The sequence below is a fragment of the Coenobita brevimanus genome, chromosome 68 (genome assembly GCF_032717465.1).
Source record: "Coenobita brevimanus isolate Jiangsu-jjx chromosome 68, ASM3271746v2, whole genome shotgun sequence".
In the NCBI taxonomy this organism is placed as follows: Eukaryota; Metazoa; Arthropoda; class Malacostraca; order Decapoda; family Coenobitidae; genus Coenobita; species Coenobita brevimanus.
The window spans coordinates 15850355-15874882 of NC_137021.1; the positions used below are offsets into that span (position 1 = coordinate 15850355).

At 41.7% G+C, this 24528-nt stretch overlaps 1 protein-coding gene and 1 pseudogene across 1 annotated transcript in view; both read left to right on the forward strand.

Annotated features, from left to right (window-relative positions):
• LOC145405765 (uncharacterized) overlaps nt 1–24528 on the forward strand; it is a 2040591-nt gene that overhangs the window by 130639 nt on the left and 1885424 nt on the right. The window lies entirely within an intron of this gene.
• LOC145405909 (5S ribosomal RNA) lies at nt 9724–9833 on the forward strand (annotated as a pseudogene).

A 24528-nucleotide genomic window follows, 5' to 3' on the forward strand; every position in this document is an offset into this window, starting at 1 on the left:
GCTAATGGAACATGAATGACCAGTTCGTGTTTGTGAGGCTTTTGGTTTTAAGTTGTTACGCGAAAAAATAAAATGGCTAAGCAAACGAAATGTTACTCTCTACTGCCCCCATGACACAAACCCACACTTCACATGTCTTATTTTTCGTCATGTACCCCAGTGAGCCCGGAGACGCCTTTATGACTTCATTCTTTCCATTTATTGTTGATTTTATTCGTCTTAGGACAGACTATTCGAACTGGAGGGGTTAGATATAGCATTAATATAACCACCAAGTACGAGGCACCTTTCTTCATCTTAACAATTCCGTCCGGCAACAGCAAGAACAAACTAAAAGAGACGTCATCTGGAATGGGGAAGTTTGCCTCCTCATTCGGTTACTTTTTACACTCACGGTTGTGAAGCGAGCGCAGGTGTTGCGAGTATGTTTTTGAGCTGTGCCTGCGTGCTTGTTTGTGTGTGTGGTAGGGGATGTGCAGCTATGGTATGAGTGATAACAGAATGACTCGAACAGATTTTATCCGATTTTAACCAAACTTAGAGGAAGGGTGGGGGAGACCATACAGAAACTTTTTTTTTTTTTTTTTTTTTTTTTTTTTTTTTTTTTTTAACAATACTAGGTCAGAGGCTAACGTCGCAAGTTAGGGTCTTATGTTGATCTAGCAAAATCAGCTTAAATGGCTTTTATTCACATTAGACCAAACATACAGGAACGATTGGTAGTAAGACAAAAATGAAGTAATTCAGTTTTGAGAGCCAACAGTCAAAGGTTAAGGTCACAGGGCACGGTCAAAAGTCGATCCATGAATGTGAGTTGAAAAAAAAAAAAAAATCAGTTTTTACTGGATTTACAACGAACTTGGTGAAAATTCTGAGGGTCAATGTAACGACCAATTGTTTTATAGAAGACAGACCACAGGGAAATGTTAATTTGAATAGTTTTTATCCTATTTGGGCCAAACTTTGTGGAAGGGTTGCGGATAAGGAAAGAATACAAGGACTGAATACTGAGAACAATCAGTGAAATCTCAAGATCACAGGGAAAGGTGAAATATCAAGGTCAGATAGCAAAGTCATAACAGATTTGATATGAACCAAACCTGGAAATGTTAAAGATCAAGCAAGAACGAAGGGATTCAGTTTTGAAAATAATCACTCAAAGGTCGACATTACAGGCTATGCCAAATTTCAATCCGTGTGTCTGTGTGTGAACAGAATAACCAAGACAGTTTTTATCAGACTTGGATCAAACTTTGCAGAGGAGATGAGAATCATTCAAGGTGCTGACCTAATGTTTAAAACAAGAGGTTAACGGTCAGAGTCACGTGGCAAGGTCAAGTTTAAATATTTTTATCCAGTGTAGACTAACCTTTGTCGGAGGGGTCAGCTGAAAACAAGGATAATGAGGCTCTATTTTGAGAACAATCAGTCAGAGGTCAACGTCACAGAGAAAGGGCAAAGGTCAAGGTCACTGAAAAAATTCCTGTCAGTCACTTATAACCTGATCTGACCTAAATCTGCGGAAGTGTTAAGGGTTAGGCAAGACTGGAACAACGAGAGTGATCTCTTGACGGTCAAGGTCACGAGGCAAAACCGTGTCTTCGGCTACTTGACCAGCGGATGGGAGCTGGTGTTGTACTCTTTGAGCGCTCCTTCCTGTACTCCTCTTACTCTAACTTGGCCTAAAACTACGATTTCTCCATCTTAACTACCGAACTGTAATAACAGTTTAGCAATTAAAAATGATGACAGTCACGAAAAAGTGTTATGGAATGATGTCGAGCCGTAGTATTGTCTCTTTGTCACTAATCAACGTGAAATAAGCTGCTAAACGACAAAAATCTGACCCAAGTTAAGGTAAAAGAGCCCAGTATCCGAACGTAAGGAAAGATGGACAATCCCCCAATTTCTGACGATAATTTGTGCAACCCATGAGATGATGATGTTTGACTTTTTTTATTGTTACCGCCTGCACTCTGTAATGTGATATACAGACTAATTACATCTAAAAATTACTACATCCGTTTTACTCTATCTATCATCCAATCCTACATTGCCCCATGAGGAGCGTAGGAGCCAGGGGCTAGGCAGTTGGTCCTGACATTTAAGATGAGAGTGACCAGCCTCACTCATCCCTGAGTGGCATTACACGAGCAATCAACCCCAACCATCCCTTGGATATAAACCTTCACCGGCTCAATCCGACTGGAGCGCAATAATTACCCACTAAACCACCAGGCGCCAAAATTTGGTTATATGGTTACCACCCAGCGTAGTAAATGGTTTCCTGGTGTACAGGAAACCATTTAGCTTGTCACTCAGTGTAAAGTCACCCACAGGCAGAAGGAAGAGAAAAGAATGGAAAGAAAGACAGAAGAGGGAGTGTACAGTTGCGCATAGGCAGAAGGACAAGGAAAGAATGAACGAAAGGAAGACAGAAGAGGATGGAAGGAAAGAGGGATGGAGGAGAGGAAAGGGCAAACACCCGAGAGCAGCACTACATCGAGTGAGTGGATGGTGAGCGCCCCTACCTACCTAACTTGGTCTAAAACTGCCATCTCTCCATCATGAACACTGCATAGCAGCAAGAGGTTAACGCTTGAATATGGTGAAAGTCATGTATACGGACTGAAAAAAGAACTTTCAACTGGAACTGCTAATGGACAACGCGAACCTAAATCTTGGTAATTTGCAGCCAAATGACATTCTCACTTCTGTGAGGTTATAATTAGTTGCATTACCTCATCATTAAGTATAATAAGTATTGATATAGTGGTATTAGCAAAAACAGTGATAGATTATAATAGTGTGTAATTTTTGTCTTCTTTGTTTATGCGAAGCATTATCATGTCACCACATCCACACATCATCCTAAAGCAGGGATGAAGCATGGCAGAGGTGAAAGAATGAGTGAAAAGAAATATAAATTATAGATGACTTGGAATGCAGGATCCTACAAAAATTAATGAAGATTCCTATGAAATAAGGAATGTGATTCGTGGATCAGGATGATTACAGTAAGGATTAGGATGCTTTATTTTACAGCTAATAAGAAAAGTAATACAGTTGTGCGGAAAAACATGTAAACAGGATGATGAAAAACTAATGTCAGTAAGAAAGAAAACAGGAAAACGTTAGTGTAAATTTATCGATTTCGTTACCCTTGGCAAATGAAGCCTCGTAGCAATACTTCCTCATGCATCTTTAAGTAAATGCACCTTTACGTTCCTTTTTAGTGGGCGGTCCGTAAATAGCACTCCTCTAGAAATTCACCTGGAGATTCCTTACGTATTGTGGAGACAGCCAGTCTACTAGCGTGGGCGTGGGGGACGTAATGGGAGTAGGAAATAGATAAATGATACAGAATAGACACTGATAAGGCCGACTGGGACGTCTCCGCAACACACGAGAACTTGCCTGCGGAGTGGAAGACGAGCGTTATGTGTGGACCGCTGTGTAAGCTGCGTAGATCTTTCTGTCATGGACAAACGTTGCTTCATAACATAAAATGGTTAACAATGCGTAATGACAAAGACAAATCGTCGAAGTTGTACAAATGCCCTGAAGCCAACAGTACTGCGACCAATAAACACATGCAGTAAAGGGATGCATCACAACTATGAAGAGACTCTTGTAGATTTGGAATTAATGAATATTAATCTCTTGTTACAGGTCAGCATACTAGGAGAGAAGGCAATTTTGCGTCTAGTTAAAGTAAACAGAGTATATTCTTCGACTAGAATACGACCCACACCAGTCGAAAATGCATCAAAGTCCCCATGTGTACCGTACTGTTTAGAGAACAAGGTCTAAAAGGAGGCAAACTTTGTCCAAGAGTCTAATCGTCCGGAGAACACTGGATGCGTTAAATCAAGAAGCTATACTGTTTTTATCCTAACTTGGCACAGATTTCTGTCTCTTTGCAGCTAATATCATATACAGTAGCTCAACGGTAGAAATAGGCAATACTAGGTCTCTCTATTTTTTGTATAGCACTTCTTCGTAAGTAGCACCATGTTATAGTGCTAGCCTGTTGTTACAAATCTGCATTCAAGATGGCAATGTTAGGTCAAGTTAAAGTGATGAGAATATAGAACAGCTACAGACTCCAAGGTAAGGATGTCAGTATCTCGTGATGGTGTGAGGCGACGATTCACCCTTTTTTTTTTCCTATTAATCTGGCCTCCTTCCGTTCTAATCCCTTCACTACATTCAAGTCTTAGATATTTCAATTTGCATAGCACCGGACGACTTCTTGTTGCTTATTAGTAGCGGGGGAGGGGATATTTGGTAATGAAAAGAGTCAAGCGAGGCCATTTCACGCTGACGAAAACAGTCTGAAAGTAAGAAAATAAAAATAAAGAACGTCATCGCAGTGAGGAAGTTGTTAAATTATGGTAGTCAGTCACGATGGATTATTGTAGATAGGATACATACCCATACTACTGTCTTATATTGCAAATGAGCTATGTAACGTGAGCTGCAAACGAACAAAAATTTCCGTCTAGTGTAAATGAATGATTTATGGAACTCAGCGAATATTGGTTGTCTGCCTTAATGACCCTCGTACAGTCCACAGGCTTCTTCTACCACGTACTTACTGTTCTATTCCCGCCACCTGTGCACAATACTGTTTAGTATGGGAGACACTCTTCCAACTGAAAGGGTCAGCTATAGCCTTCACTAGTCTTTTCTCTACAAGAGGTTTCATGTATGTTGAATGTAATTGTCAGACATACGCAAGAAATGCATATACTAAAAAACAAGCAGTGCTCATATACTGCACCACTTACCGTATGTCCTACAATTGGTCTAGGAGCAGAATATTTGTCTTTGCCGTCTGACAGCGACATGCGATCGAATGTTCTCAAAATCCTTGACTGCCTCTCAACGCATCCATCAAGTTTGATTATAATTGTATCAAAACTACTTCAGCTGACCTTGCGCTGTGACCTTGACTTTTGACCGCTTTCAAAATCGCATCACTTCATCCCTGCGCAAACCCTTCCACAAAGTTTGGTTTAAAAATGAAAAAAACTGTTTAAGCTGACCTTACAAAGTAATCTTGACCTTCAACTTATTATTCTAACAACAACTCCCCCCCCCCCCACACACACACACACACACACACAAACACGCGCGCGCGCGTGTACCCTTATCAACATCTTGAGTCTCCGGCAAAATTATTTATAATAATCTATTGTCGTAACGTAATCTATGAAGTTTAACGCTTTCATTCAGGTGACGGGTTCAGTGATAAACTCTTGCCGTTTCCAGACGATTTTCCTCCGCAGGAGTTACATGAACCCTTCATTAAATTTTTAAAAACCATGCGTCCTCTAAATTATATATATATATATATATATATATATATATATATATATATAAACTACGAAACAAGAAGACATTTATGAAACGTCAGCGGATTTAAGGAGCTAAAGCCACATTTTTGACGTCAAATCAGAATCTTGACCTCCAGTACCATGCTATGGACCTGCTTGGTACTGGCAGTGTTTTAAGAGATGTAATATTTCGGGGAAAAACGAAGTGTTGGATATCCGCCTATCCACTCAACAGGATGCACACCTTTGTTTTATTTGAAATACCTGTACTGGATGATGACCCAGTATTGATACTGGGATATGAGTAAAAGACAATTATTTATCAAATGCACACACACAAACACACACAACGTCATACGTCTCACGTCACATACATGCTCGCCCGCACTCACGCGTGTGTGTGTGTGTGTGTGTGTGTGTGTGTGTGTGTGTGTGTGTGTGTGTGTGTGTGTGTGTGTGTGTGTGTGTGTGTGTGTGAAAGAGAGAGAGAGAGAGAGAGAGACAGACAGACAGACAGACGAACTGGGTAGGTCTCAAATCCTTCGCTTCAGAATTACCATCATCCACTCACTTGACACAGTGATGCCTACTTACTCCTTCAGCTTTGTTGTTCTATCTCTGTGTCTGCCCTTCTCTCTTCCTATCTACCTTTCCTTCATTCCCTCCACTTCAGTTGGTTTCTGCACTGAGTGACAAGTCGAATGGCTTCTTGGGTTACAGAAAACCATTTACAACGCTGTGTGGTAGCCACATAACCAGTTCACGGGGTGAGGTTGAGCCTAGTATGATACCCTTGTTAAATGGGTGGAGAAACGCAAATATGGCATCCACCCATGATCCAAACATCCACATTTTTCCTCGCGCCTCGTTGTGGTGAGTCGCTGTCAACCTCAAGGAAGATCGATTCACTGCACGGGATTACCAGGCAGGAGTGGTTGCTTGCCTGTGGTTGATGAGTCTGCTGTATTAGACAAACTGGGGTTAATCAACAACAACAACAATTTACTTTGTACTGATCGTCACTCCATCCTCCTCCTCTACACCTTCTCTACACCTTCCTGGCAGGATGAAAACAGCTCGAGGGCTGTCTTCAGGGGTTACGAAGATCGTGAATAAATTACTCAAAATTTACCTGGGCAGTTTTCATGGCAAAGCAGCCGATGTTAAAAGTGTAACGTGATGGAATTTATATGTCCCTCTATGATGACAGGCGCAGTTTCGGACGACGAAAACTCGATTTATGTCACTGCTTAGTCCCTTGAATCCGGTTCGAATGACATTGTTTATCGGTGTACAGGTTATTCGTTCAGGGAAAAGGGTAGGGTGAAGTGAGTGGACAGAGCTAGATGTGCAGTTCGGATCACTGATGCATAGGATGAAGATAGTAGGTGGGCTTTTGTGCCGCTGTTTCAACATTGCCGATTACACTTTTGGCATGACCTACTGTCAGTCTCCCTCCCAAGTTTGGACACCTTGCCAGACACTCAAGGAAGGAACATGTATGAACCTGCTGATTTCAATAATTTCACTGAGTGCACTGTCGGTTTTAACAGGACAGAGAAATAATGATATACACGAGAATTTACGAAAAGATGTTATTTTTATAGCTGTATCTAATAATAATGCATGTATTTTTGTGTGGTTTTCACTGTTGTTTGTGAACACTAATAGGTTTTTGTGTTGTAAGAGGCGAAAGCATGATAATGATTGCATGATATGTAACAATACATTTATGAATTTCACTTGATACCATTTAGAAGTAGTCAGTAAAACTATTTATGGCACTGAGGTTATCATTACAAGATTATTATGCGCTCACGGTGGTTATATTGCGAAGTTATGTTCTTTTCACTGAAAACTTGATCCAGATTTTCGTCTTTTAGTGGCATAATTCACATAGCCCAAAGGCGCAATACGGCAATATGATAGCGCTACATTCCTTGTATAATATTTCATTGTGACTAGCGCCATCATCTAGTTTTAATATACTGTAGTTACAACTCGGCATTCAAGATGGAGAAATAGCAGTTTTACATCTAGTTAAAAGGATAATAACAGTGCATCTCATCTTGCTTGTATTAGCAGATTAACTCGTTGGAAAACGTTAAATGTGCCGTCAATGACAGAAAATGCCCTTACAAATTACGTAGGTGCATTTCCTAATTCAGTGTGATGTTTTCTACCATTTCAGAAGACAAAAGGTGGTGTTTATAAGACTAAAAAATCTTTCATATATCCGAACTGTAAGATCACACATTCCACATACGTTACGGATTAAAACATTGGGACGATAGTTTATGGGAAGTGTTCACCCCTCATGGGACAGGCTGAATGACAGCAAAGTTCCAGAAAAAAAGAAAGGTACACGCTGACAGAGATGGCGGCATTTGTCAAGGCTGGTGTCAGCACGGAAGCAGTGTTTGATAATAATAAAAGAGATGCCGTCAGGACCGAATGCCTTTGTACCGAGGCCAATGAGGTCAGAGAGTATATCTTTAGAGGCTTTTTTAATAAGACATGAGAAAGTCAGAGGAGAAAGGAGATGAGTTAGTAACGTAATCACACAAAAGCAGAACTGGAGAAAAACCTATAAAGTTTAACAAAGAGTTCTGCCTTATAAGTGGAAGACACCTTCAGATCAAACAAAATAGAAAAGAGTAGAGGAGGAGGAACGGCTAAAATAATAGAAGTTTTTGACAATGTGATAGAAATGAGAAATATCCGAGTAGTGTTCATAACATATGGAGGACATTTTTTTTATTCATGGTAAAGAGACATCATATTATTTCGGACAGGAATGTAGTGTACATGCTTCGGGAAAAACTTGGTGGGTGTACCTTTTGAAAGCCTTCTTGCTGTTGGCAGCATTTGAATGTGTGATTTAACCACACTTTTTTTTTTTCATTGGTCAGAGGGAAATAGAAAGGAATGTGTGTGTTTCCATGCCCAAGTAAATAACCTCCATAATGCACAAAGCATAGTCAGACTGATGGCTATCAGCCATGCAGGAAATAATCACTCTGAGAATAGAGAAAAATCGTTCTGAGGGCCTACCAATCTGCAGCGTCACAATGCCACAGACAACACAACGAGAAGGTCTGGAGGCGCCAAGATAAGACTGTGACTGGAAGACTCCAGTGAAGGGAAAAAGTGACTGAGCAAGCATGCTGGAACTCCACTTTATGGTACCGGTAGTCGGTGTTACGAGTAAAGGGTTGTAGAAACAGTTCAAAGTCATTAACTATACAAAAAATGCAAACTTGTTCACCAGCTAGATCTGTAAATGAAGAGGAGAGCCAGCCTAAGCTTCTGATGAACAATAAATTCTCTTATTATGCAGATTTTAGAAACAGGAGACATGGAAAAATATGCTTCACTTCAGATTTAAGATAGATAAAGAACTTTGTTTTGCCTGTACGTATAATCAGGTGAAAAGTAAACAGTACAGATATTTCTAGTCATGGAGTGGTCGGATAGCTTACCAGAGTGTAAAGAATTCAGAAGTTTCAGGTTATGAAACATAAGAGTCTGTTAGTTTGTTGTGCACTTGCATGCAACGGCCGTCTGTGGCTTTAATACGGGTAAAGCAAAAGTTGGAAAATATAGGAAAAGATGAGGTCAGTGCTCCCCTTCAGCTGAGTCTTAGTGTGGCAAAGAAGGTAACTTTTAACACCGAGAGGTTTTGTTCTGCAGGGAAGAAACTGAGGGAAATGTCACGAATGTTTAAAAAATTGACAAACAGAATCGGACAAATATTGTCCATGACATCCTGTTTCGTCGTCATCGAGATTGAGTCTGAAGGTTACTCTATTTATGGTCCTCAACAAGTGGACTCAGAGGCTGTTGGACCGCTCCATTCTTTGAAACTGACAACAGACAGCGCACTGTAAAATGTATATTCAGTCTGATGCAGATAGAGGAAAAAATATGTACAGGCGAATGCTAGACCACTCTCCATGTTACTGAAACATTCAAAGGTCAGCAAGAGAGAGAAATATCATGTGTTAAGTCCTGAGGGCTAGTGAAACGGGACCTCCAGATCTCCCTGTCACAAGCTATCCATCTACATCAGGGGTGTCGACCTGTTCCACTCATCCTAGTTTCCTCCCAGTGTGGTCCATTTCACAGAGGGTTAAGCTGATGGTTCTAATCCCATACGCTCTTGTTTCTATCCATCTATCTATCTATCTGTATGTATGTATGTATGTCTGTATCTATCTACCTATCTATCTATCTATCTATGTGTGTATGTATGTATGTCTGTACCTATCTACCTGTGTATCTGTCTATCTATTTACATTTTATGTGTATCATCAATCTACCTTCATCTACCTATACACATTTTATATATACAATACATACATATTTTTTAAAAATATGTATAGGATGCCACGTTGAGTACACCGCTTCCCGTCCGATCAGCGAAGTTAAGCAACGTTGGGTCTGGTTAGTACTTGGATGGGTTACCGCCTGGGAACACCAGGTGCTGTTGGCATAACTCCCTACGTGTCAAGTGGGGTTGGTGGAGGATTAGTGCCCCTCCCTGTAAAACAATTAACTCTAAGCTCTTGGCCACCCTGTTTGGGATATATGGCGTCTGGCAATGAATGAATGAATGATATATAGGATGTCATGCACCCACCGTATTAGTAGTAGGTAATGTTAGACTGATGGATGATGGTCCCTTCTTTCTTTTTCTGGAAATCAGATGTGCAGGGAGTCAGGGTGAAGCGTCCTACGATGACTGCTATGTGACATGTCGCCAGTTATTGAGTCTCATAATGTTGCCTGTCCAATTCAAATCGCCTGATAAATATAAAATGATCTGGCAATGGATCAGCCTACTTCTTTTTAACGTGAATGATCTGAATATTAGGTCAGTCCATATTATGCAGTTTCAGTGTGAAATCGTCATTAAAATTACTTTCATAATACGCAGTATCATTATAGTTAAACATATGCAACTCTACGCTGTTGTAACCCTCCAACTGACGAAGCACAGACTCCCTCACCTCCCTGCACACCTAACCAAGTGCATAACGGCCTTCGCCTCCCCCCCTCATCTTTCTTTTAAAGGTGGGAGTAAGGAGATCGCCTTGAGGACACATAATCTGGGCACTTCAGATTCCTTGCGCAGGTCGCATTGAGACCTCTGGATTTTTTTTTCCATTTATATAAGACACATAATTATTTGAAATTTCGTGAGCTTATTGTGAATACTTTCTGAGTTCTGGCCTTGAAACGAAATCTCTACGCCCGGCCAGCCGCCCAACTCTACGGACAGACACCTACTCATACCAGTGATAACAACACCCTCCTCTGACTTTGTCAGATGGAAGGTAAAAAAAAATTATGAAAGAGACAGTGTACCAGAGGCAATTGTGTGAGGGAGGAGGAGAAGTGGATGAGGGTGGGTGTGGGGATTAGGTGGGTTGGGAGTGTGGCGTCACTGCAACTTTTGTGCACACCTCACACAAAAGTACGGTAATGGCCTCCTGCCATTCTAAAGCACTTCACAAAATTTGTAAACATCTCAAGCTACTCAACAATTCTATCTATCTATCTATCTATTGCCAGACGCCTCAATCCCGTTTGGGGTGGCCACAAACAAATCGCCTCCAAGTCGCCCTGTCCCCCGCCATTTCACTGCCCTGCTCCCAACTCACACCCCCCTCTCTCATATACCTCTCCACCCCATCCCTCCATCTCATCCTCGGTCTCCCCCTCCCTCTTCCACCCTCCACCTCACTCACATACACTCTCTTCGTCAATCTTTCACCCTCCATCCTCTCCACATGGCCAAACCACCTCAGTGTGTTCCTCACAACGCTTCCTATCACATCCACATCCACACAATTATATATAATATATATATATATATATATATATATATATATATATATATATATATATATATATATATATATATATACAGAGAGAGAGAGAGAATAACTTGCAGGAAAATAAAATGCGGAGGACCACCGAAATTTCGTCTGCATTTCAAGACATTTTCTTAGTTATCATGTGCTAATGTGATTCTATTTTAATATATTACACATACGTGTATGTAAGTATGTATGTATATGTATACAGTATATACCGGTGTGTGTATATATATATATATATATATATATATATATATATATATATATATATATATATATATATATATATATATATATATATATATACAGTATGCACCCGTAATAATGTATGTACCAGTATGTATATATGTTTTCATAAAGACAGACAGAGGGATGCAGTTCCCAGATCGAACATTTGCACTAGATATCTGCTTGTCCTGACGGTCAACTGACCCACTGGCTGCAAGGACACTGCCGTCTGTCTCTGGAGGAGCAACCTGTCCCTGGCCACTTCCGCAATATAGCTTCTACGTTCATGTTGAAATGTGTGCGTTTGAAGTGATCGTGCTTATGACTATATACTGTAAGTCTCCATAAGATCAGAGCAACGATAATGCATGCCTTTAATGTATACAATTAATCAATACTAGAAGCTGTCTTTCCCAATGCTTATCACCTCCAATACATCAATCATAATGTGTCCACATAACTCTGAAATGAACATATCTTTGAATACAGTTTTGACCTTTGTTTATGGAAGGGACATTTTTGCAGGCTCTGAACCCTGTGTTTGTTGTGCGTTGCTTCTGTGATTTTTTTTTTTTTTTTTTTTTTGCATAAAAACAACGTACCAAGTGCTACTTCAATATCCACTTCAGAGTTTGCTCTACGCAGGATAGTATCAACTAAAAATGAATGAGGGACAAGTAAGTTATCATCTTGCTTTCTGCACGGCAGTGCAGTAGTCTTGCCTTAGATGCAAACCAGCCAAGAGAACGGGCAGGGTTTCAAAGTGGTTACTCGGCAGCAGACCATATTCAAGTTATTAATCGGGTAATCGAGAAAACTCCAGAATATAAGAAATCTTTGTGCATGGGATTTACTGATTACGAGAATGTTTTATTCAGTTGAAACAGCAGCGTGATGAGAGCAAGTTGAGGACTAGTTGTAGAAGAAACGTTAAAGTCCTAGAAGATATTTACACAGATAACACGGCCACCATAAAACTTCACATTTATAGTGATAACACGGCCATCATAAAACTCCATAAGGACAGCCTGATAATACCAGTAAAGAAAGGTGTTGGATAAGGAGAAATTACTTTACACAAATATCCACTGCGTTTTCAAAAATTTCTATTGGAATGACAAATTACCATTATTAGAGAGCGACTGAACTACTTAGATTTGTAGATGACAGTCCTCTTCAGTGAATCAGAGGAGGAACTACAAGAAATGGAAGGTGACCTGAACAGGGAGAGTCTGAAGGTAGGCATAAAAATGAATACGAAGAGGAGAAAGGTTAAGTTTAACAGACATATATGTACCCGTCCAGTAAAAATAGGATATAAAGGACTGGAATGTGTTGAGATATACATATACCTACGGCAGGCAGTTCAGGCAGACCCAGTCCATGACAATGAAACCAAACGTAGGATAGGAATGGGATGGAGTGCATTTAGCTAACTAACTACATGAAGGATAAGCAATTACCACCAACCCAGAAGAAAAATTTATAAAATCAGTTTGTCCTTCCTGTTTTAACTTATGGCTCAGAAACGTGGAGCCGAACAAAGTCCTTGGAACGTGAAGCTTGAGTGCTTAGAAGGGAAATGAAAGGACTTTGTTATGTGTCACATGGAGAGATAAAAAGAGCGTTTCATGGACATGAGAACAGAGGAAAGTAGAAAATCTAATCGCTACAATAAAATGCGTAAATGGATGTGGGCAGGTTAAGCCCTTCGTAGAACAGATAACAGATGTACAACCAGGGTAAATGGGTAGCAGCCCAAAGATGGAGCAAGAGCAAGAGGCAGGCAGAAGACAAGATGATCTGGTGAGATTCGGACATTCGCTAGGACTGGATGGAACAGGCTAACAGTCAATCGGTCAGAGTGGGAAGAAATGAGAGAGGCCTTTATCCTGCAGTGGACCGACTCAAACTGACGATGGTAATGATGATGATTGTTGCTCCTCCTGTAGGCTACCACACTTTATGCTTGTAATTTTTACATACAGCAAATGTTAATCACTTTCTAATGACTGATAAATTACGATACTGTGAGAAATAACATTCAAAATCCAGTGTTGTAATCTGATTCCAACAAATAATTCAGTACACTATATGTAAGTTTCATAAATTTTCGACTTACCAGCCCATTAGCATTATTGTTCGCAGGTGTACATTAGACGTCACTATTATTAATGATATTTGTCGCGTGCGTAGCGTAAAGGCATGTATTACAACTCTGTGCCATAGACAAACTCTGAAAAAGAACATGCAGGTTTAGTTGTTCCCTCTGAGCGGAGTTTCAAAGATAAAGATCCTCTTAACTAAAATGTGCGAGACTGCTAACAGTACAGAGCACGCGTATACTGCAGATAATTTTGCCTCCTTATTCGTCGCCTGGTTAAAATTAATGATGCTTAAAGATCTGTTACCTTTAAAGTAGGGTTGTGTGTAAGTAGGGTTGTGTGTGTGCGTATGGCTGTGTGTGTATAGGGTAGATACATGTTTGGGTTGGGTGGAGATGTGTGTGTGTGTGTGTGTGTGTGTGTGTGTGTGTGTGTGTGTGTGTGTGTGTGTGTGTGTGTGTGTGTGTGTGTGTGTGTGTGTGTGTGTGTGTGTGTGCGCGCGCGCGCGCGGGAGGGGGGGGTGAAGAGTATTGTGAGTAGGGTGGGCGTGGGTAGGTTGTGTGTGAGCAAAGTGCGTGTGGGTACAGTGGGCATAGGTAGGGTAAAGATATAGGTTGGGTAAAGTGCGCAGAATGGAGGTATGTGTGCAGTAATGATGTGAGTAGGATGAAGTATGAGTAGGGTGCATATGTGTATAGGCAGGGTAGTGATGTGAGTGGGCAGGATGAATGTGTGTGTGAGTAGGGTTGATGTGTGTGTATGGGTAGGTTGATGTGTGTAGGTAAGGTGAATATGTGTGTGGGTAAGATGGATATGTTTGTGGGTACGGTGGATATGTTTGTGGGTACGGTGGATGTGTGCGCGGGTACAGTGGATGTGTGTGTGGATAGGGTGGAAATGTGCGTAGGTAGGGTGTATATGTGTGTGAGCAGAGTGGATATGTGCGTGGGTAGGGTGTATATGTGTGTGAGTAGAGTGGATATGTGCGTGGGTAGGGTGTATATGTGTGTGAGTAGAGTGGATATGTGCGTGGGTAGGGTGTATGTGTGTGTGAGTAGGGTGGATATGTGTTGGTAGGGTGGGCATGTGTGTGGGTAGGGTGGGCATGTGTGTGGGTAGGGTAGGCATGTATGTGGGTAGGGTAGGCATGTATGTGGGTAGGGTGGATATGTGTGCGTGGGTAGGGTTGATGTGTGTTGGTAAGGTTGATGTGTGTGAGTAAGGTGAATATGTGTTGGTAAGGTGAAACTGCGTTTTGGTATGGTGAATATGTGTGGGGGTAGATTAAAGTGCGTGGGATGGATCGAGGTGCGGGTAGGGTAGCGTGTGAGCAGAGTGGATATATGTTTGGACAAGGCGGAGACGTGCGGGAAGGATGGTGATATATGGGTAAAGCTGTGTATGGGTAGGGTAGATATGTGTTTGAACAGGACAGAGATATGCAGAGAGGGTGGAAATGCGTGCGTTGGTAAAGAGGAGATATGTAGGCGCAGTAGAGACATGTAGCTATGGTGGAGTTATGTAGGCAAAGAGGATATATGTGGGTCAAGTGGAGATGTGTGTGTGTCGGTGGGGTAATGTGCAGGCAGGGTCAAGATACATGGGTAGAATTGAGAAGTAAGGACGGAGATGTGACAATAGGGTAGCAATGTGAGGATAGGGTGATGAGAGGGTACTGCCGAAGCTTGTGTGAAGGGTGAAGGTCGAATTCTGGAGCGTGAGAGGAAGCTGGGGGGCTCGAAGAAGCGAGAACGAAGAGAAAGAGAAGTGGTGAAAAGCGGAAATTGAAAATAGGCAAGGGAAGTTAGATATTCATGGCCAAATGTCCCTGGACGCCGACTTTTCAGCAAATCTCCAGAAGATATTCGGGTATCACAAGTAGGTCTGCAACATAGCACCACCCAACTGTGAAAGTAAAATTTTTTGCTATTATCAGCAATGCAGTGTTCTAAATATTACACACACACACACACACACACACACACACACACACACTATATATATATATATATATATATATATATATATACGAAGCCTCTGTGGTAGTGGGACAGTGTGCGTTTTCGTACATGTAAGAACGAGGGTTCGCACCCCACCAGGGTAATAAACTTTGGGAGCGTTCTTCCGGCCACGTACTGCTTTGGAGGACATTAAGGGTGCTGTGGCTGAACCAGTGTCGCATACTATAAAGTATGCTTGCACCCAGTCGGCTTGCGCGGGCCGATTACACTTGGTTCACAGAATACACACACATCAAAAGCCACTCCAAGCACTTCTCACCCTACATACAATCTCTACTAGACAGCCTAAGCCACTTGGTACAGATACACAGATGTATCGTCCCCAATTCGGTCGGGATAAGCCGGTCCTGCAGTGGATACTCAAACGGCTGATGATATATATATATATATATATATATATATATATATATATATATATATATATATATATATATATATATATATATAACCTCTGCTCATTGTAAGCAGAAACTTTCGTCGATTAACATATGTCATGGGTTCCTTACTGATCACCACCATCAACATAATTATTATCCTGAAGGAAGTTTTTCTTCAACTTAATGATGGGGTACGGCACACATATTAAAAGAAAAAAGGGGGGGGGGGCTATAGCGTCATGAATTTCACCGAGCAGTATGCGTCAAACATACAGAGGGACACAGTCGAATATAATGATTAAAAAGAAAAAAAAAAAAAGATGAACTGTTCCTCTATTACACTACGGTTTCGGCGTGGTTTGTTTCATCATGTAGTTCACCTTCAGAGCGGCTGTTGCAGGAAGGGTAGGAACGGACTGAATAACTTATGGTAAATGTGGGAAAAGAACTTTTTATGGAAAATAATTTGTGGAGAACGCGTAATTAGGTGTGGGAAGGAGGAAATTTATGTGGGATGGAGGACAAGACAGTAGAATAGAGAAAAGAGAGTGAAGGTGAGAGGAGGATGACAATGATGATGATCCCAAAACGGGAGAGGAGAAGAGAGGAGATGAGCAGAAATGGTTCAGAGCAGTACTGAGGAGGAAAATAGAAAAATACAGGACACTGACTCAATATGGTGGAGAGACAGTGATGCCAGAGAAAGAATTGGGTTTATGGGGGAAACAATTTTCCGGACATGGCGAGAGAGGGTGAGCGTGGACATGGCGATGCCAGCCTTCAGTAGTGAAAAGAATAGTAAATCCCTTTACACCTATCCATTGCACCCAACACAAAATTCACCTTGACGCAGAAATACACTACGGTACAAATAACTAAATCTTTATGCTGTTTTAAAGCAATGCACTAATAATTAGTGTTATCTTCTAATTACAGTATATCTACATCACTAAAATACAGAAATAAAGTTTAACACAACCTCACGGATCCCACCATAACTCCACAACCCACTCGTGAATAACTTGCTCATCTCATTACGTACGCTGCGGAAGCAAGTAATTTTTAAGATGATGTTCTCTCTTTCATTTCGGAGCATCATGAGGTAAGTGGAAGAGAGTGTAGTGAGGAAGGCGTCGCGGCGTAAAGCTTGAGTCACCCTTATTAATCCGGCTGTTGGTGGTGGTTGCATCACACTTGTACCACGATGGGAGATAAGAGGGGAGTGTCCGACCGCCACAGGAGAGGGTATGAAGAGGGTGTGTGTGAGAAGACGAGGAGAAGAGGGAGGGAAGAGGAAGAGAAGGGTGGGTAAGAAGAGAAGATTGGGGTCAAGATGACTGATAAGGAAGATGACAAGAAGGAAAAGAACGAAGAAAGGAAGGAGGGTACAAGCGAAGGAGGGTGAAGACGAAGAAAAGATATAAAGAGGTAGAAGAAGGGAAGAAAGGGAAGGATGAATATGAGAAGATATAAGGAGGTAGAAGGCAGGAGGATGAGGAAGGGAAGAGAGGAAGGAAAAATAAAAGAAGATGGGGAACGAGAAAAGACGGTAAGAGAAGGAAGGGGAGGAAGAAGGGACGACGGAGAGGAAGAAGAGAAGTGGGGAGGAGGAGGAAAGGAGAAATACGAAGAGGAATGAAAAACGAGAAGCATGGAGAAGAACAAACACGAGGAGAGGAAGAGAAGAGGGGAAGTAAGAAGAGGAAAAGTGAGGGGTGGAAGGAGAAGAGTAGGTTGTGGGTTGGGTGACCGAAGAAAAGGAAAGACAAGAAAGCAGAAGAGAAATGAGACAAGAGAATACTAGTGGAATTTAGCGTGCAGGTAAAAAAATGACGAAGAGGGGATAGATGTAAACGATGAATAAGGACAATCAGAAAAAAAACAGGGGTAGAGAAAAGAGGCGAGGGCAAGAAGAGTGGGTAGTAATGAAAGGATGAAGAGGAAGAGAGATGAAATATAATGTAAAAACGCTCAGGAAAAAAAGGTGATGATAATAAGAAGGGAAACAAAAGAGAGAAAGGGGGGAGACAGGAGAGTAAAAATGCATGAGAACGATCGGAAATGGCAGAAAAGAGATGTGGATATAAAGAGAAAGTGGAGAAGAGAGTAAGATGTCGTAAGGAGGGGGAGTGAGACAAAATAAGACTTAAGAACGGTCAGGAGAAAAAGGTGAAGATACAAAAAAGGAAAACAAGAGAGAGAATGGAAGGAGGCAAGGAAGGGAAAAGAGCATGAGAACAATCAGAAAGAGGAGGAGAAAAGTGATGTGGGTATAAAGAAGTACATAAGAAAGTAGGGAATCGTAAGGAAGGAAAGCATTGTGTAAGAGTTAGTTTTGTGACAAGATTATGGGAGAAAAGTAGGAGATGGAAGGAAATGAAAGTAGTCAAGAAGAAGAAAAAATGATGAACATGAAAGTAAATATGTAAGAAAAATAACGTATAAGAATGAGCATGTTCAAACATAGGAAATTACAAAAAGTTGTTTTTATTTAGAAATGGTCATTTAAACAAAAGGTATTTGGAAAAAAATATTAGAGAGAGAGAGAGAGAGAGACCAGAACACCAGGAGAGCCAGAGGAGGCGGAGGAAGAGGAGGAAAACAAGACAAGAAGGTATTATTTTTAGCAACGAAGGAACGTAAATGAATGATTAGAGAGAGAGAGAGAGGGAGAGAGGGAGGAGACAGACAGATGGGTAAACAAACGATCTCAGACTGACAGATGAATAAACAAACGACAGACACGCAGACAGACACGCAGACAGACACACAGACAATGATTGGTAAACAAACGAGACAGAGAGACAGAGTTGGGAAAACAAACGACAAACAAACAGGTTGACAGACAGATGAAGAAACAAACGACAGACAGACAGATGGGTAAACAAACAAATAAGACAGATAGATAGATGGGTAAACAAACAAATAAGACAGACAGATAGATGGGTAAACAAACAAGCAAGACAGGCAGACAGACAGACAGACAGATGAATAAACAAACGGCAGACAGACAGATGGGTAATTAAACAAGCAAAGACAGACAGACAGACAGACAGATGGGTATACTAACGACACAGACTGAAACAGATGGTCAGACATGGGTAAATAAACGAGACTGACAGACACACAGATGGGTAAAGAAACCGAGAAACAGACAAGGAGACGAACAAGTGTTTAGTGAGAAGGAAGAGTTAAAAAAAAAAGAAAGAAAAAAAAAAAGGAACATGTGCAGGGACAACATGAATCAGACAGACAGACAGTTAGACAGAAAAAAAACTGATCAATCCATGGTTATACAGACAAACAGATGGATACACAGATAATGTAGACAGACAGACATATTTTACACAGACGGACACATAGATAGCTAGATAGAGAGATTTGACAGAAAAAGTATACGTTAGAGAGAGAGAGAGAGAGAGAGAGAGAGAGAGAGAGAGAGAGAGAGAGAGAGAGAGAGAGAGAGAGAGAGAGAGAGAGAGAGAAATTGGGATTGGTAGAGGGACAGACGGGGAGAGATGACACTGGAATGGTGATGGACGGGTACAGGGTGAGGAGGGATGGGAGGAAAGGAGGAAGGATAGGAGGAAAGGAGGAGGGATAGACACAGGGATTGGTAGGGCAGGTGGAAGGAGAAGGAAAGGAAGATGGAAAAGGGAAGAAGAGAGGATAAATAAAGGAAAAAGGAAATGAGAAACAAAATCAAGAGGATGTATGAGGAAGGATAAGGAAAAGATGACATGGAGAAATTGAGGACTGCTGGAGCAACAATGGTAGGTAGGTATGAAGGCTGAAAGAAGTGGTGAGAAAGGAAAAGAAAAGGTGAAAGGAAGGAGGAAGGGATAATGAGAATGAATGAAGACGGAACAAGAAATTTGAGGGGGGAGAGAGGGAAAAGATGAGACTGAGAAAAAATGACTGCTGGAGACACAAAAGATATGAAAATCTGAGAAGAATGGGAAACAGGAATGAAAAAGGAAGCACACTAATGGGAAGAGAAAGGAGAAGATAAGGAGGCAGGAGAAAAGGAAGAGGAGACGAGATGGAATGAAGATGGACAAGAGAAGGCAATATGACGCTGAGGAACGGAGCATGGATAAAAATAAACATGAAAACTGGCAGGAAAAGGAAAGGAGAAATGACAAGATGGGTGGAGAAGAGACAAAGGAAGCAAAGGGAAAGAAAAGCGTGGAGGAACAAGAAAGTGGGAAGGAAGTGAAGGAAACGACAAGAGAGAGTGATACGACAGGAAGAAGGTAGAAAGAGTGAGAGAATGGATGGCATGATGTATGAAAGGAGAGGGGGAGGAAAAGGCGGGTAGAGAAACAGATATAAAAGTGATGAAACAAAAAGAATGGGCAAGTGAGAAGGAAGACGAGGAAAACTTGAAGACGAAAGGAAAGGAAGGGAGACTAAGATATAACGGGCGTACGAAAACTACGAGTTGGAGAAAGGAGGAAAAAGGTAGACAGGAAAGAAGAAATACAAGATGGACAAGATAAGACGGGTGGAAGGAGAGGAGTGGGATGGAGACAAAGCACCTGCAGTAACAGTAAAACGGGAATAAGAAACGTAGTGACGAGAAGGAGAAACGATAAAGGGAAATAACACGAAGGAACGATCCAGCGGGTTGGAAAAGAGGCATAAGATGATAGGGACGAAAAGATAGGTAAAAGGATACACACAAAACGGCTGGTATGAAAGCGGGGAGGAGAGGAAGAAGAGGGAGAGATGAAGGAGAAAACAGAGATAAGAATAATGGAAAAAGTCGAAGGAACATGGCACCCAGGGGGAATAGAGGGGAAAACATATGAAGAACAAAACGAGAGGGAGAAACAGAAATAAAATGGTTGTTATGGGAGTATGCGAAAGAAAGATAAGGTGAAGTGGAGCATGAACGAACGAGGAGATGGGAGAGATGAGAAGTAAAAGATATGCGAGGCAAAAGGAAAAGAATACTACTGGGACAACTGGCTGAAATAAGCACTAGAAGTATAGAATGATGGAAAAACTTAAGGTAAAAATGAAAAGATGATGAAGAGCAAGAGAGAAGAGCAATAAATGATGAGACGGGCTGGAGATGAAGAAAGCAAGAATAGTGAAAAGAAAGACAAGAAGGAAGAGAAAAAGGAACAAGCAGAATTCAAAGAACGAAAGAGAAAGCAGAGATCGATATGCAGGTAGGGAGAGACATAAAAATGCAAAGAGCACTGAGTGAGAAAAAGGCTGAAGGAGGGGGAACGAAGAAAGGAAGGTGAAGGTGAAAAGAGAGAAGGAGCAGGAGGGAGGAAGAGGTGGTTGCAAAGAATGTTCTGCGGTGCGAAATAGGAGAGAGGGACTGGAAGGAGGAAGTGCGAGAAGGAAGAGGAGGAGGAAGAAAGACGGTGATTCAGAAATAAAAAGAGGAAACAAAATGATGCAAGAGGAAGACATCGCGACCGTGAGTGACAGAGGAAGAGAGGGTAATGATGTAACGGAATAAGAGAATAATAAAAACAAGAGATCCCTGTGAAGAAAGTGTAAAGCCAAAAATGAAAAATTTATTATATATACTGTACACTCGTACATTTTATATATATATATATATATATATATATATATATATATATATATATATATATATATATATATATATATATTCATTTATGAGAAAAATGGTGGAATGAAGAAGGAAGATGGGGAATCAAAGGGAGTGAGAAACACAATGGGAGGGAGAAAATAAGGTGGAGAGGTGGAAGATGGCGAAAAGAGGAAGAAAAGAGGAGAGAGAGAGAGAGAGAGAGAGAGAGAGAGAGAGAGAGAGAGAGAGAGAGGAGGGGTGAGGAAAGAGGCGATAGAAAGAAAGAGGGTAGGGGTTAAGAGGGTTGGGAGGGGGGAAAAAAAAAACGAGAGGGAGAAGATGGAGATGGGAGAACGAAAGAGAGAGGAAACAGTGAGAGAATAGGGTAGGATGAGAAATAAGAAAGAGAGAAGATGGACAGAGGAACAGGCAGAGGAGAGCTGGAGCGATAGAAAAGAAAGGGTGATGGTGGAGCCAGGGATGTTGGAGAGAAGACTGTACTGGGAGGGAGGGAGGGAGGGAAGGAAGGAGTGAGAGAGAGAGAGAGAGAGAGAGAGAGAGAGAGAGAGAGAGAGAGAGAGAGAGAGAGAGAGAGAGGGGGGGGGCAGTGGAAAAAAAAAAAAGCCTGCAGAGGAATGGAAGCAGGGAGGAAGGTGGGATAGGGGATGACTGAGTGAAGAACATAGAAAAGAAACGTGTAGAGAGAGGGGATGGTAGTGAAGTAGGTGGGTTGGGGGAGGGTGGGGAGAAGATTGTGGAAGGAGGGAGGTGAGAAGGGGGAGAGGCGAGAGATGAGTGTAGAAGAGTGGGAAGGACAGGGGAGGATAAAGGAGAGATGCGTGCAGAGGGAAGGAGAGAAGGGTATACAGGGAAGAGGAAAGTAAAGGAAGGTTGGTGGTATGGAGGGTAGTGTATAGAAGACTGTTGGTGAAGGGAGGTGGGATAGGGGCTAGTGTTAATAAGAGTGTAGAGAAGAGGGAGGTAGGATGGGGGAACAGTGGATAGAAGAGTCGAGAGAGAGAGAGAGACAGAGAGAGAAAAAGAGAGAGAGAGAGAGAGAGAGAGAGAGAGAGAAGTGGGAAAGGAAGAGTGGAGAGAAGAGTATCGAGGACTGGAGAAAAACGACGAAATGAAGAGAAACGGAAGAGGGGAAAGAAAGAATGGAGAGAAGAGTGTAGAAGGAGGGAGAGAGAAGTATACAGGGAAGGAGAAAAGGGTATAAAGGGAGGCAGGGAGTGAGATAAGTGGGTCGTGTTACCTGGTGCCGCTGTTGCTACAAGAGGAGGTCCTGCCTGGGTCCGCCTCTCACACGATAACACTCACACTTCATCACACTCCCCACCCCACACCCCCACACTCCACCTCTCCTCCTTCTCCATCTCCCTTTCCTTCCCCTTCCCCCATCCCCTCCTTCTCTCTCTCTCTCTCTCTCTCTCTCACGCCTTACCTCAAATTAGTCATATTACATACATCCCTTAGATATAAAGCGACATAACGGGAAAGATGATAAAAAACTTAACGTCTTCCATATATGAAAAGAGACGAACGATTTGGGCCCCTCAAGATGTTAAATTGTTTCATGGAATCAAACTTAGGGAAGATCAACCACGACGTCACAGAACAAAACATTACTACTATAACGCAGTATTGGACGTATGTACGGTAATTAGCTGCAGGATTGTGTCACAAGCAATACAGGTTTACATTCATTAAGGAACAGTATATCATGTCAGTTATCTCCGTTACTTTGGAAGCATACGAACTGCATACAGGCGATCTTGTCCCCTGTGGCACACTGCTGGTTACATCCTCTTCCTGAATATGTTCAAGAAGCGGCCACACAAACTTCTGGCAGAAACTTGGGTACATCCTGACAAAAACGGTGCTGTATTATCTGAACAGCATTACTGAAATCATAGGATAATGATACCGTTCAGTACCTTAAGGTGGCTAAGTGTTTTCGATTAGCTATGTATGTTACGCCTTCATGTGTGGTTTTATCTTGGACGGAGTACTAGATCACATACGGCATTACCTCTTGGCAATGAATGCATGAACTATTTTAAGGGTAATTACGCCTTAGGTTCATTTATAATATGGTTTTCGTTGTTATCGTTGTTGTTGTTACTGTTGTTGTTGTTGTGGGCCCAGACTTATTTCGACGTGAACCCATTTGAATGAAGACTGAAATTCCTATCCTCCTGTCTACCATCCTTCTTTTGAGGGCAGGGAGATGAGGAACATTTGCATAACCAAATAATGGAACCGTCCAGTGACATCGCTGCCACGGCTTGAAGACATCTCTCACCGGCACATATTACTACCGTGATATACATCGCTTGTAAGGCACAGTTAAACCTAAACATATGATACTGTTCTTAACTATAAAGTAAATTAAAATCAGAAAAAGTTCAGTAATAGCAATGTCTTGGGCTATAAGCTTATGATGACAGCTTCATTTAGTGTCACTTTATGTCGTTCCGCTCACGTTACTGCAGATAGGTTTCTGCAAGACTAAGCTCCTATCGATTTTCTGTACGGGTGGATACCAAAGGCTCTGGAGGGTGAGGGACCACCCAGTGAGGACAGAAAAGTTTAGCAATGTGGTGTAAGTATCCACATAACGGTAGCTTTGTAATGGATCTGAGGAAGAACAGTCTCAAGGCTTTAAAGGGTCCAAACCATACTTTGTTCTTGTCCCCTCCCCAGTTCAGACTCCCATTTATAGGATTTTTTTTCTTTTTATTATTAATAAATGGAGTATAAACTCTGTACTTTTGCTAGAGATTAGGAACAGAGAGGAGGAGGAAAGCTAACAACCCCCTCCCTTTTTGTTGCCAGGTTTGCAGAGAATCAGGAAGCAGTATTCTTTCTTCCCTACCCCAAGGTCTAGTGTGGAGGATCTCACTAGACCTGGCCCTACCCCAGAGATTGGTTGTGAGGTTACCATCCAGCACAGTAGAAGGTTCCCTGAATTTCAGAAAACCATTTGTCATGTCACCTGTAAGTA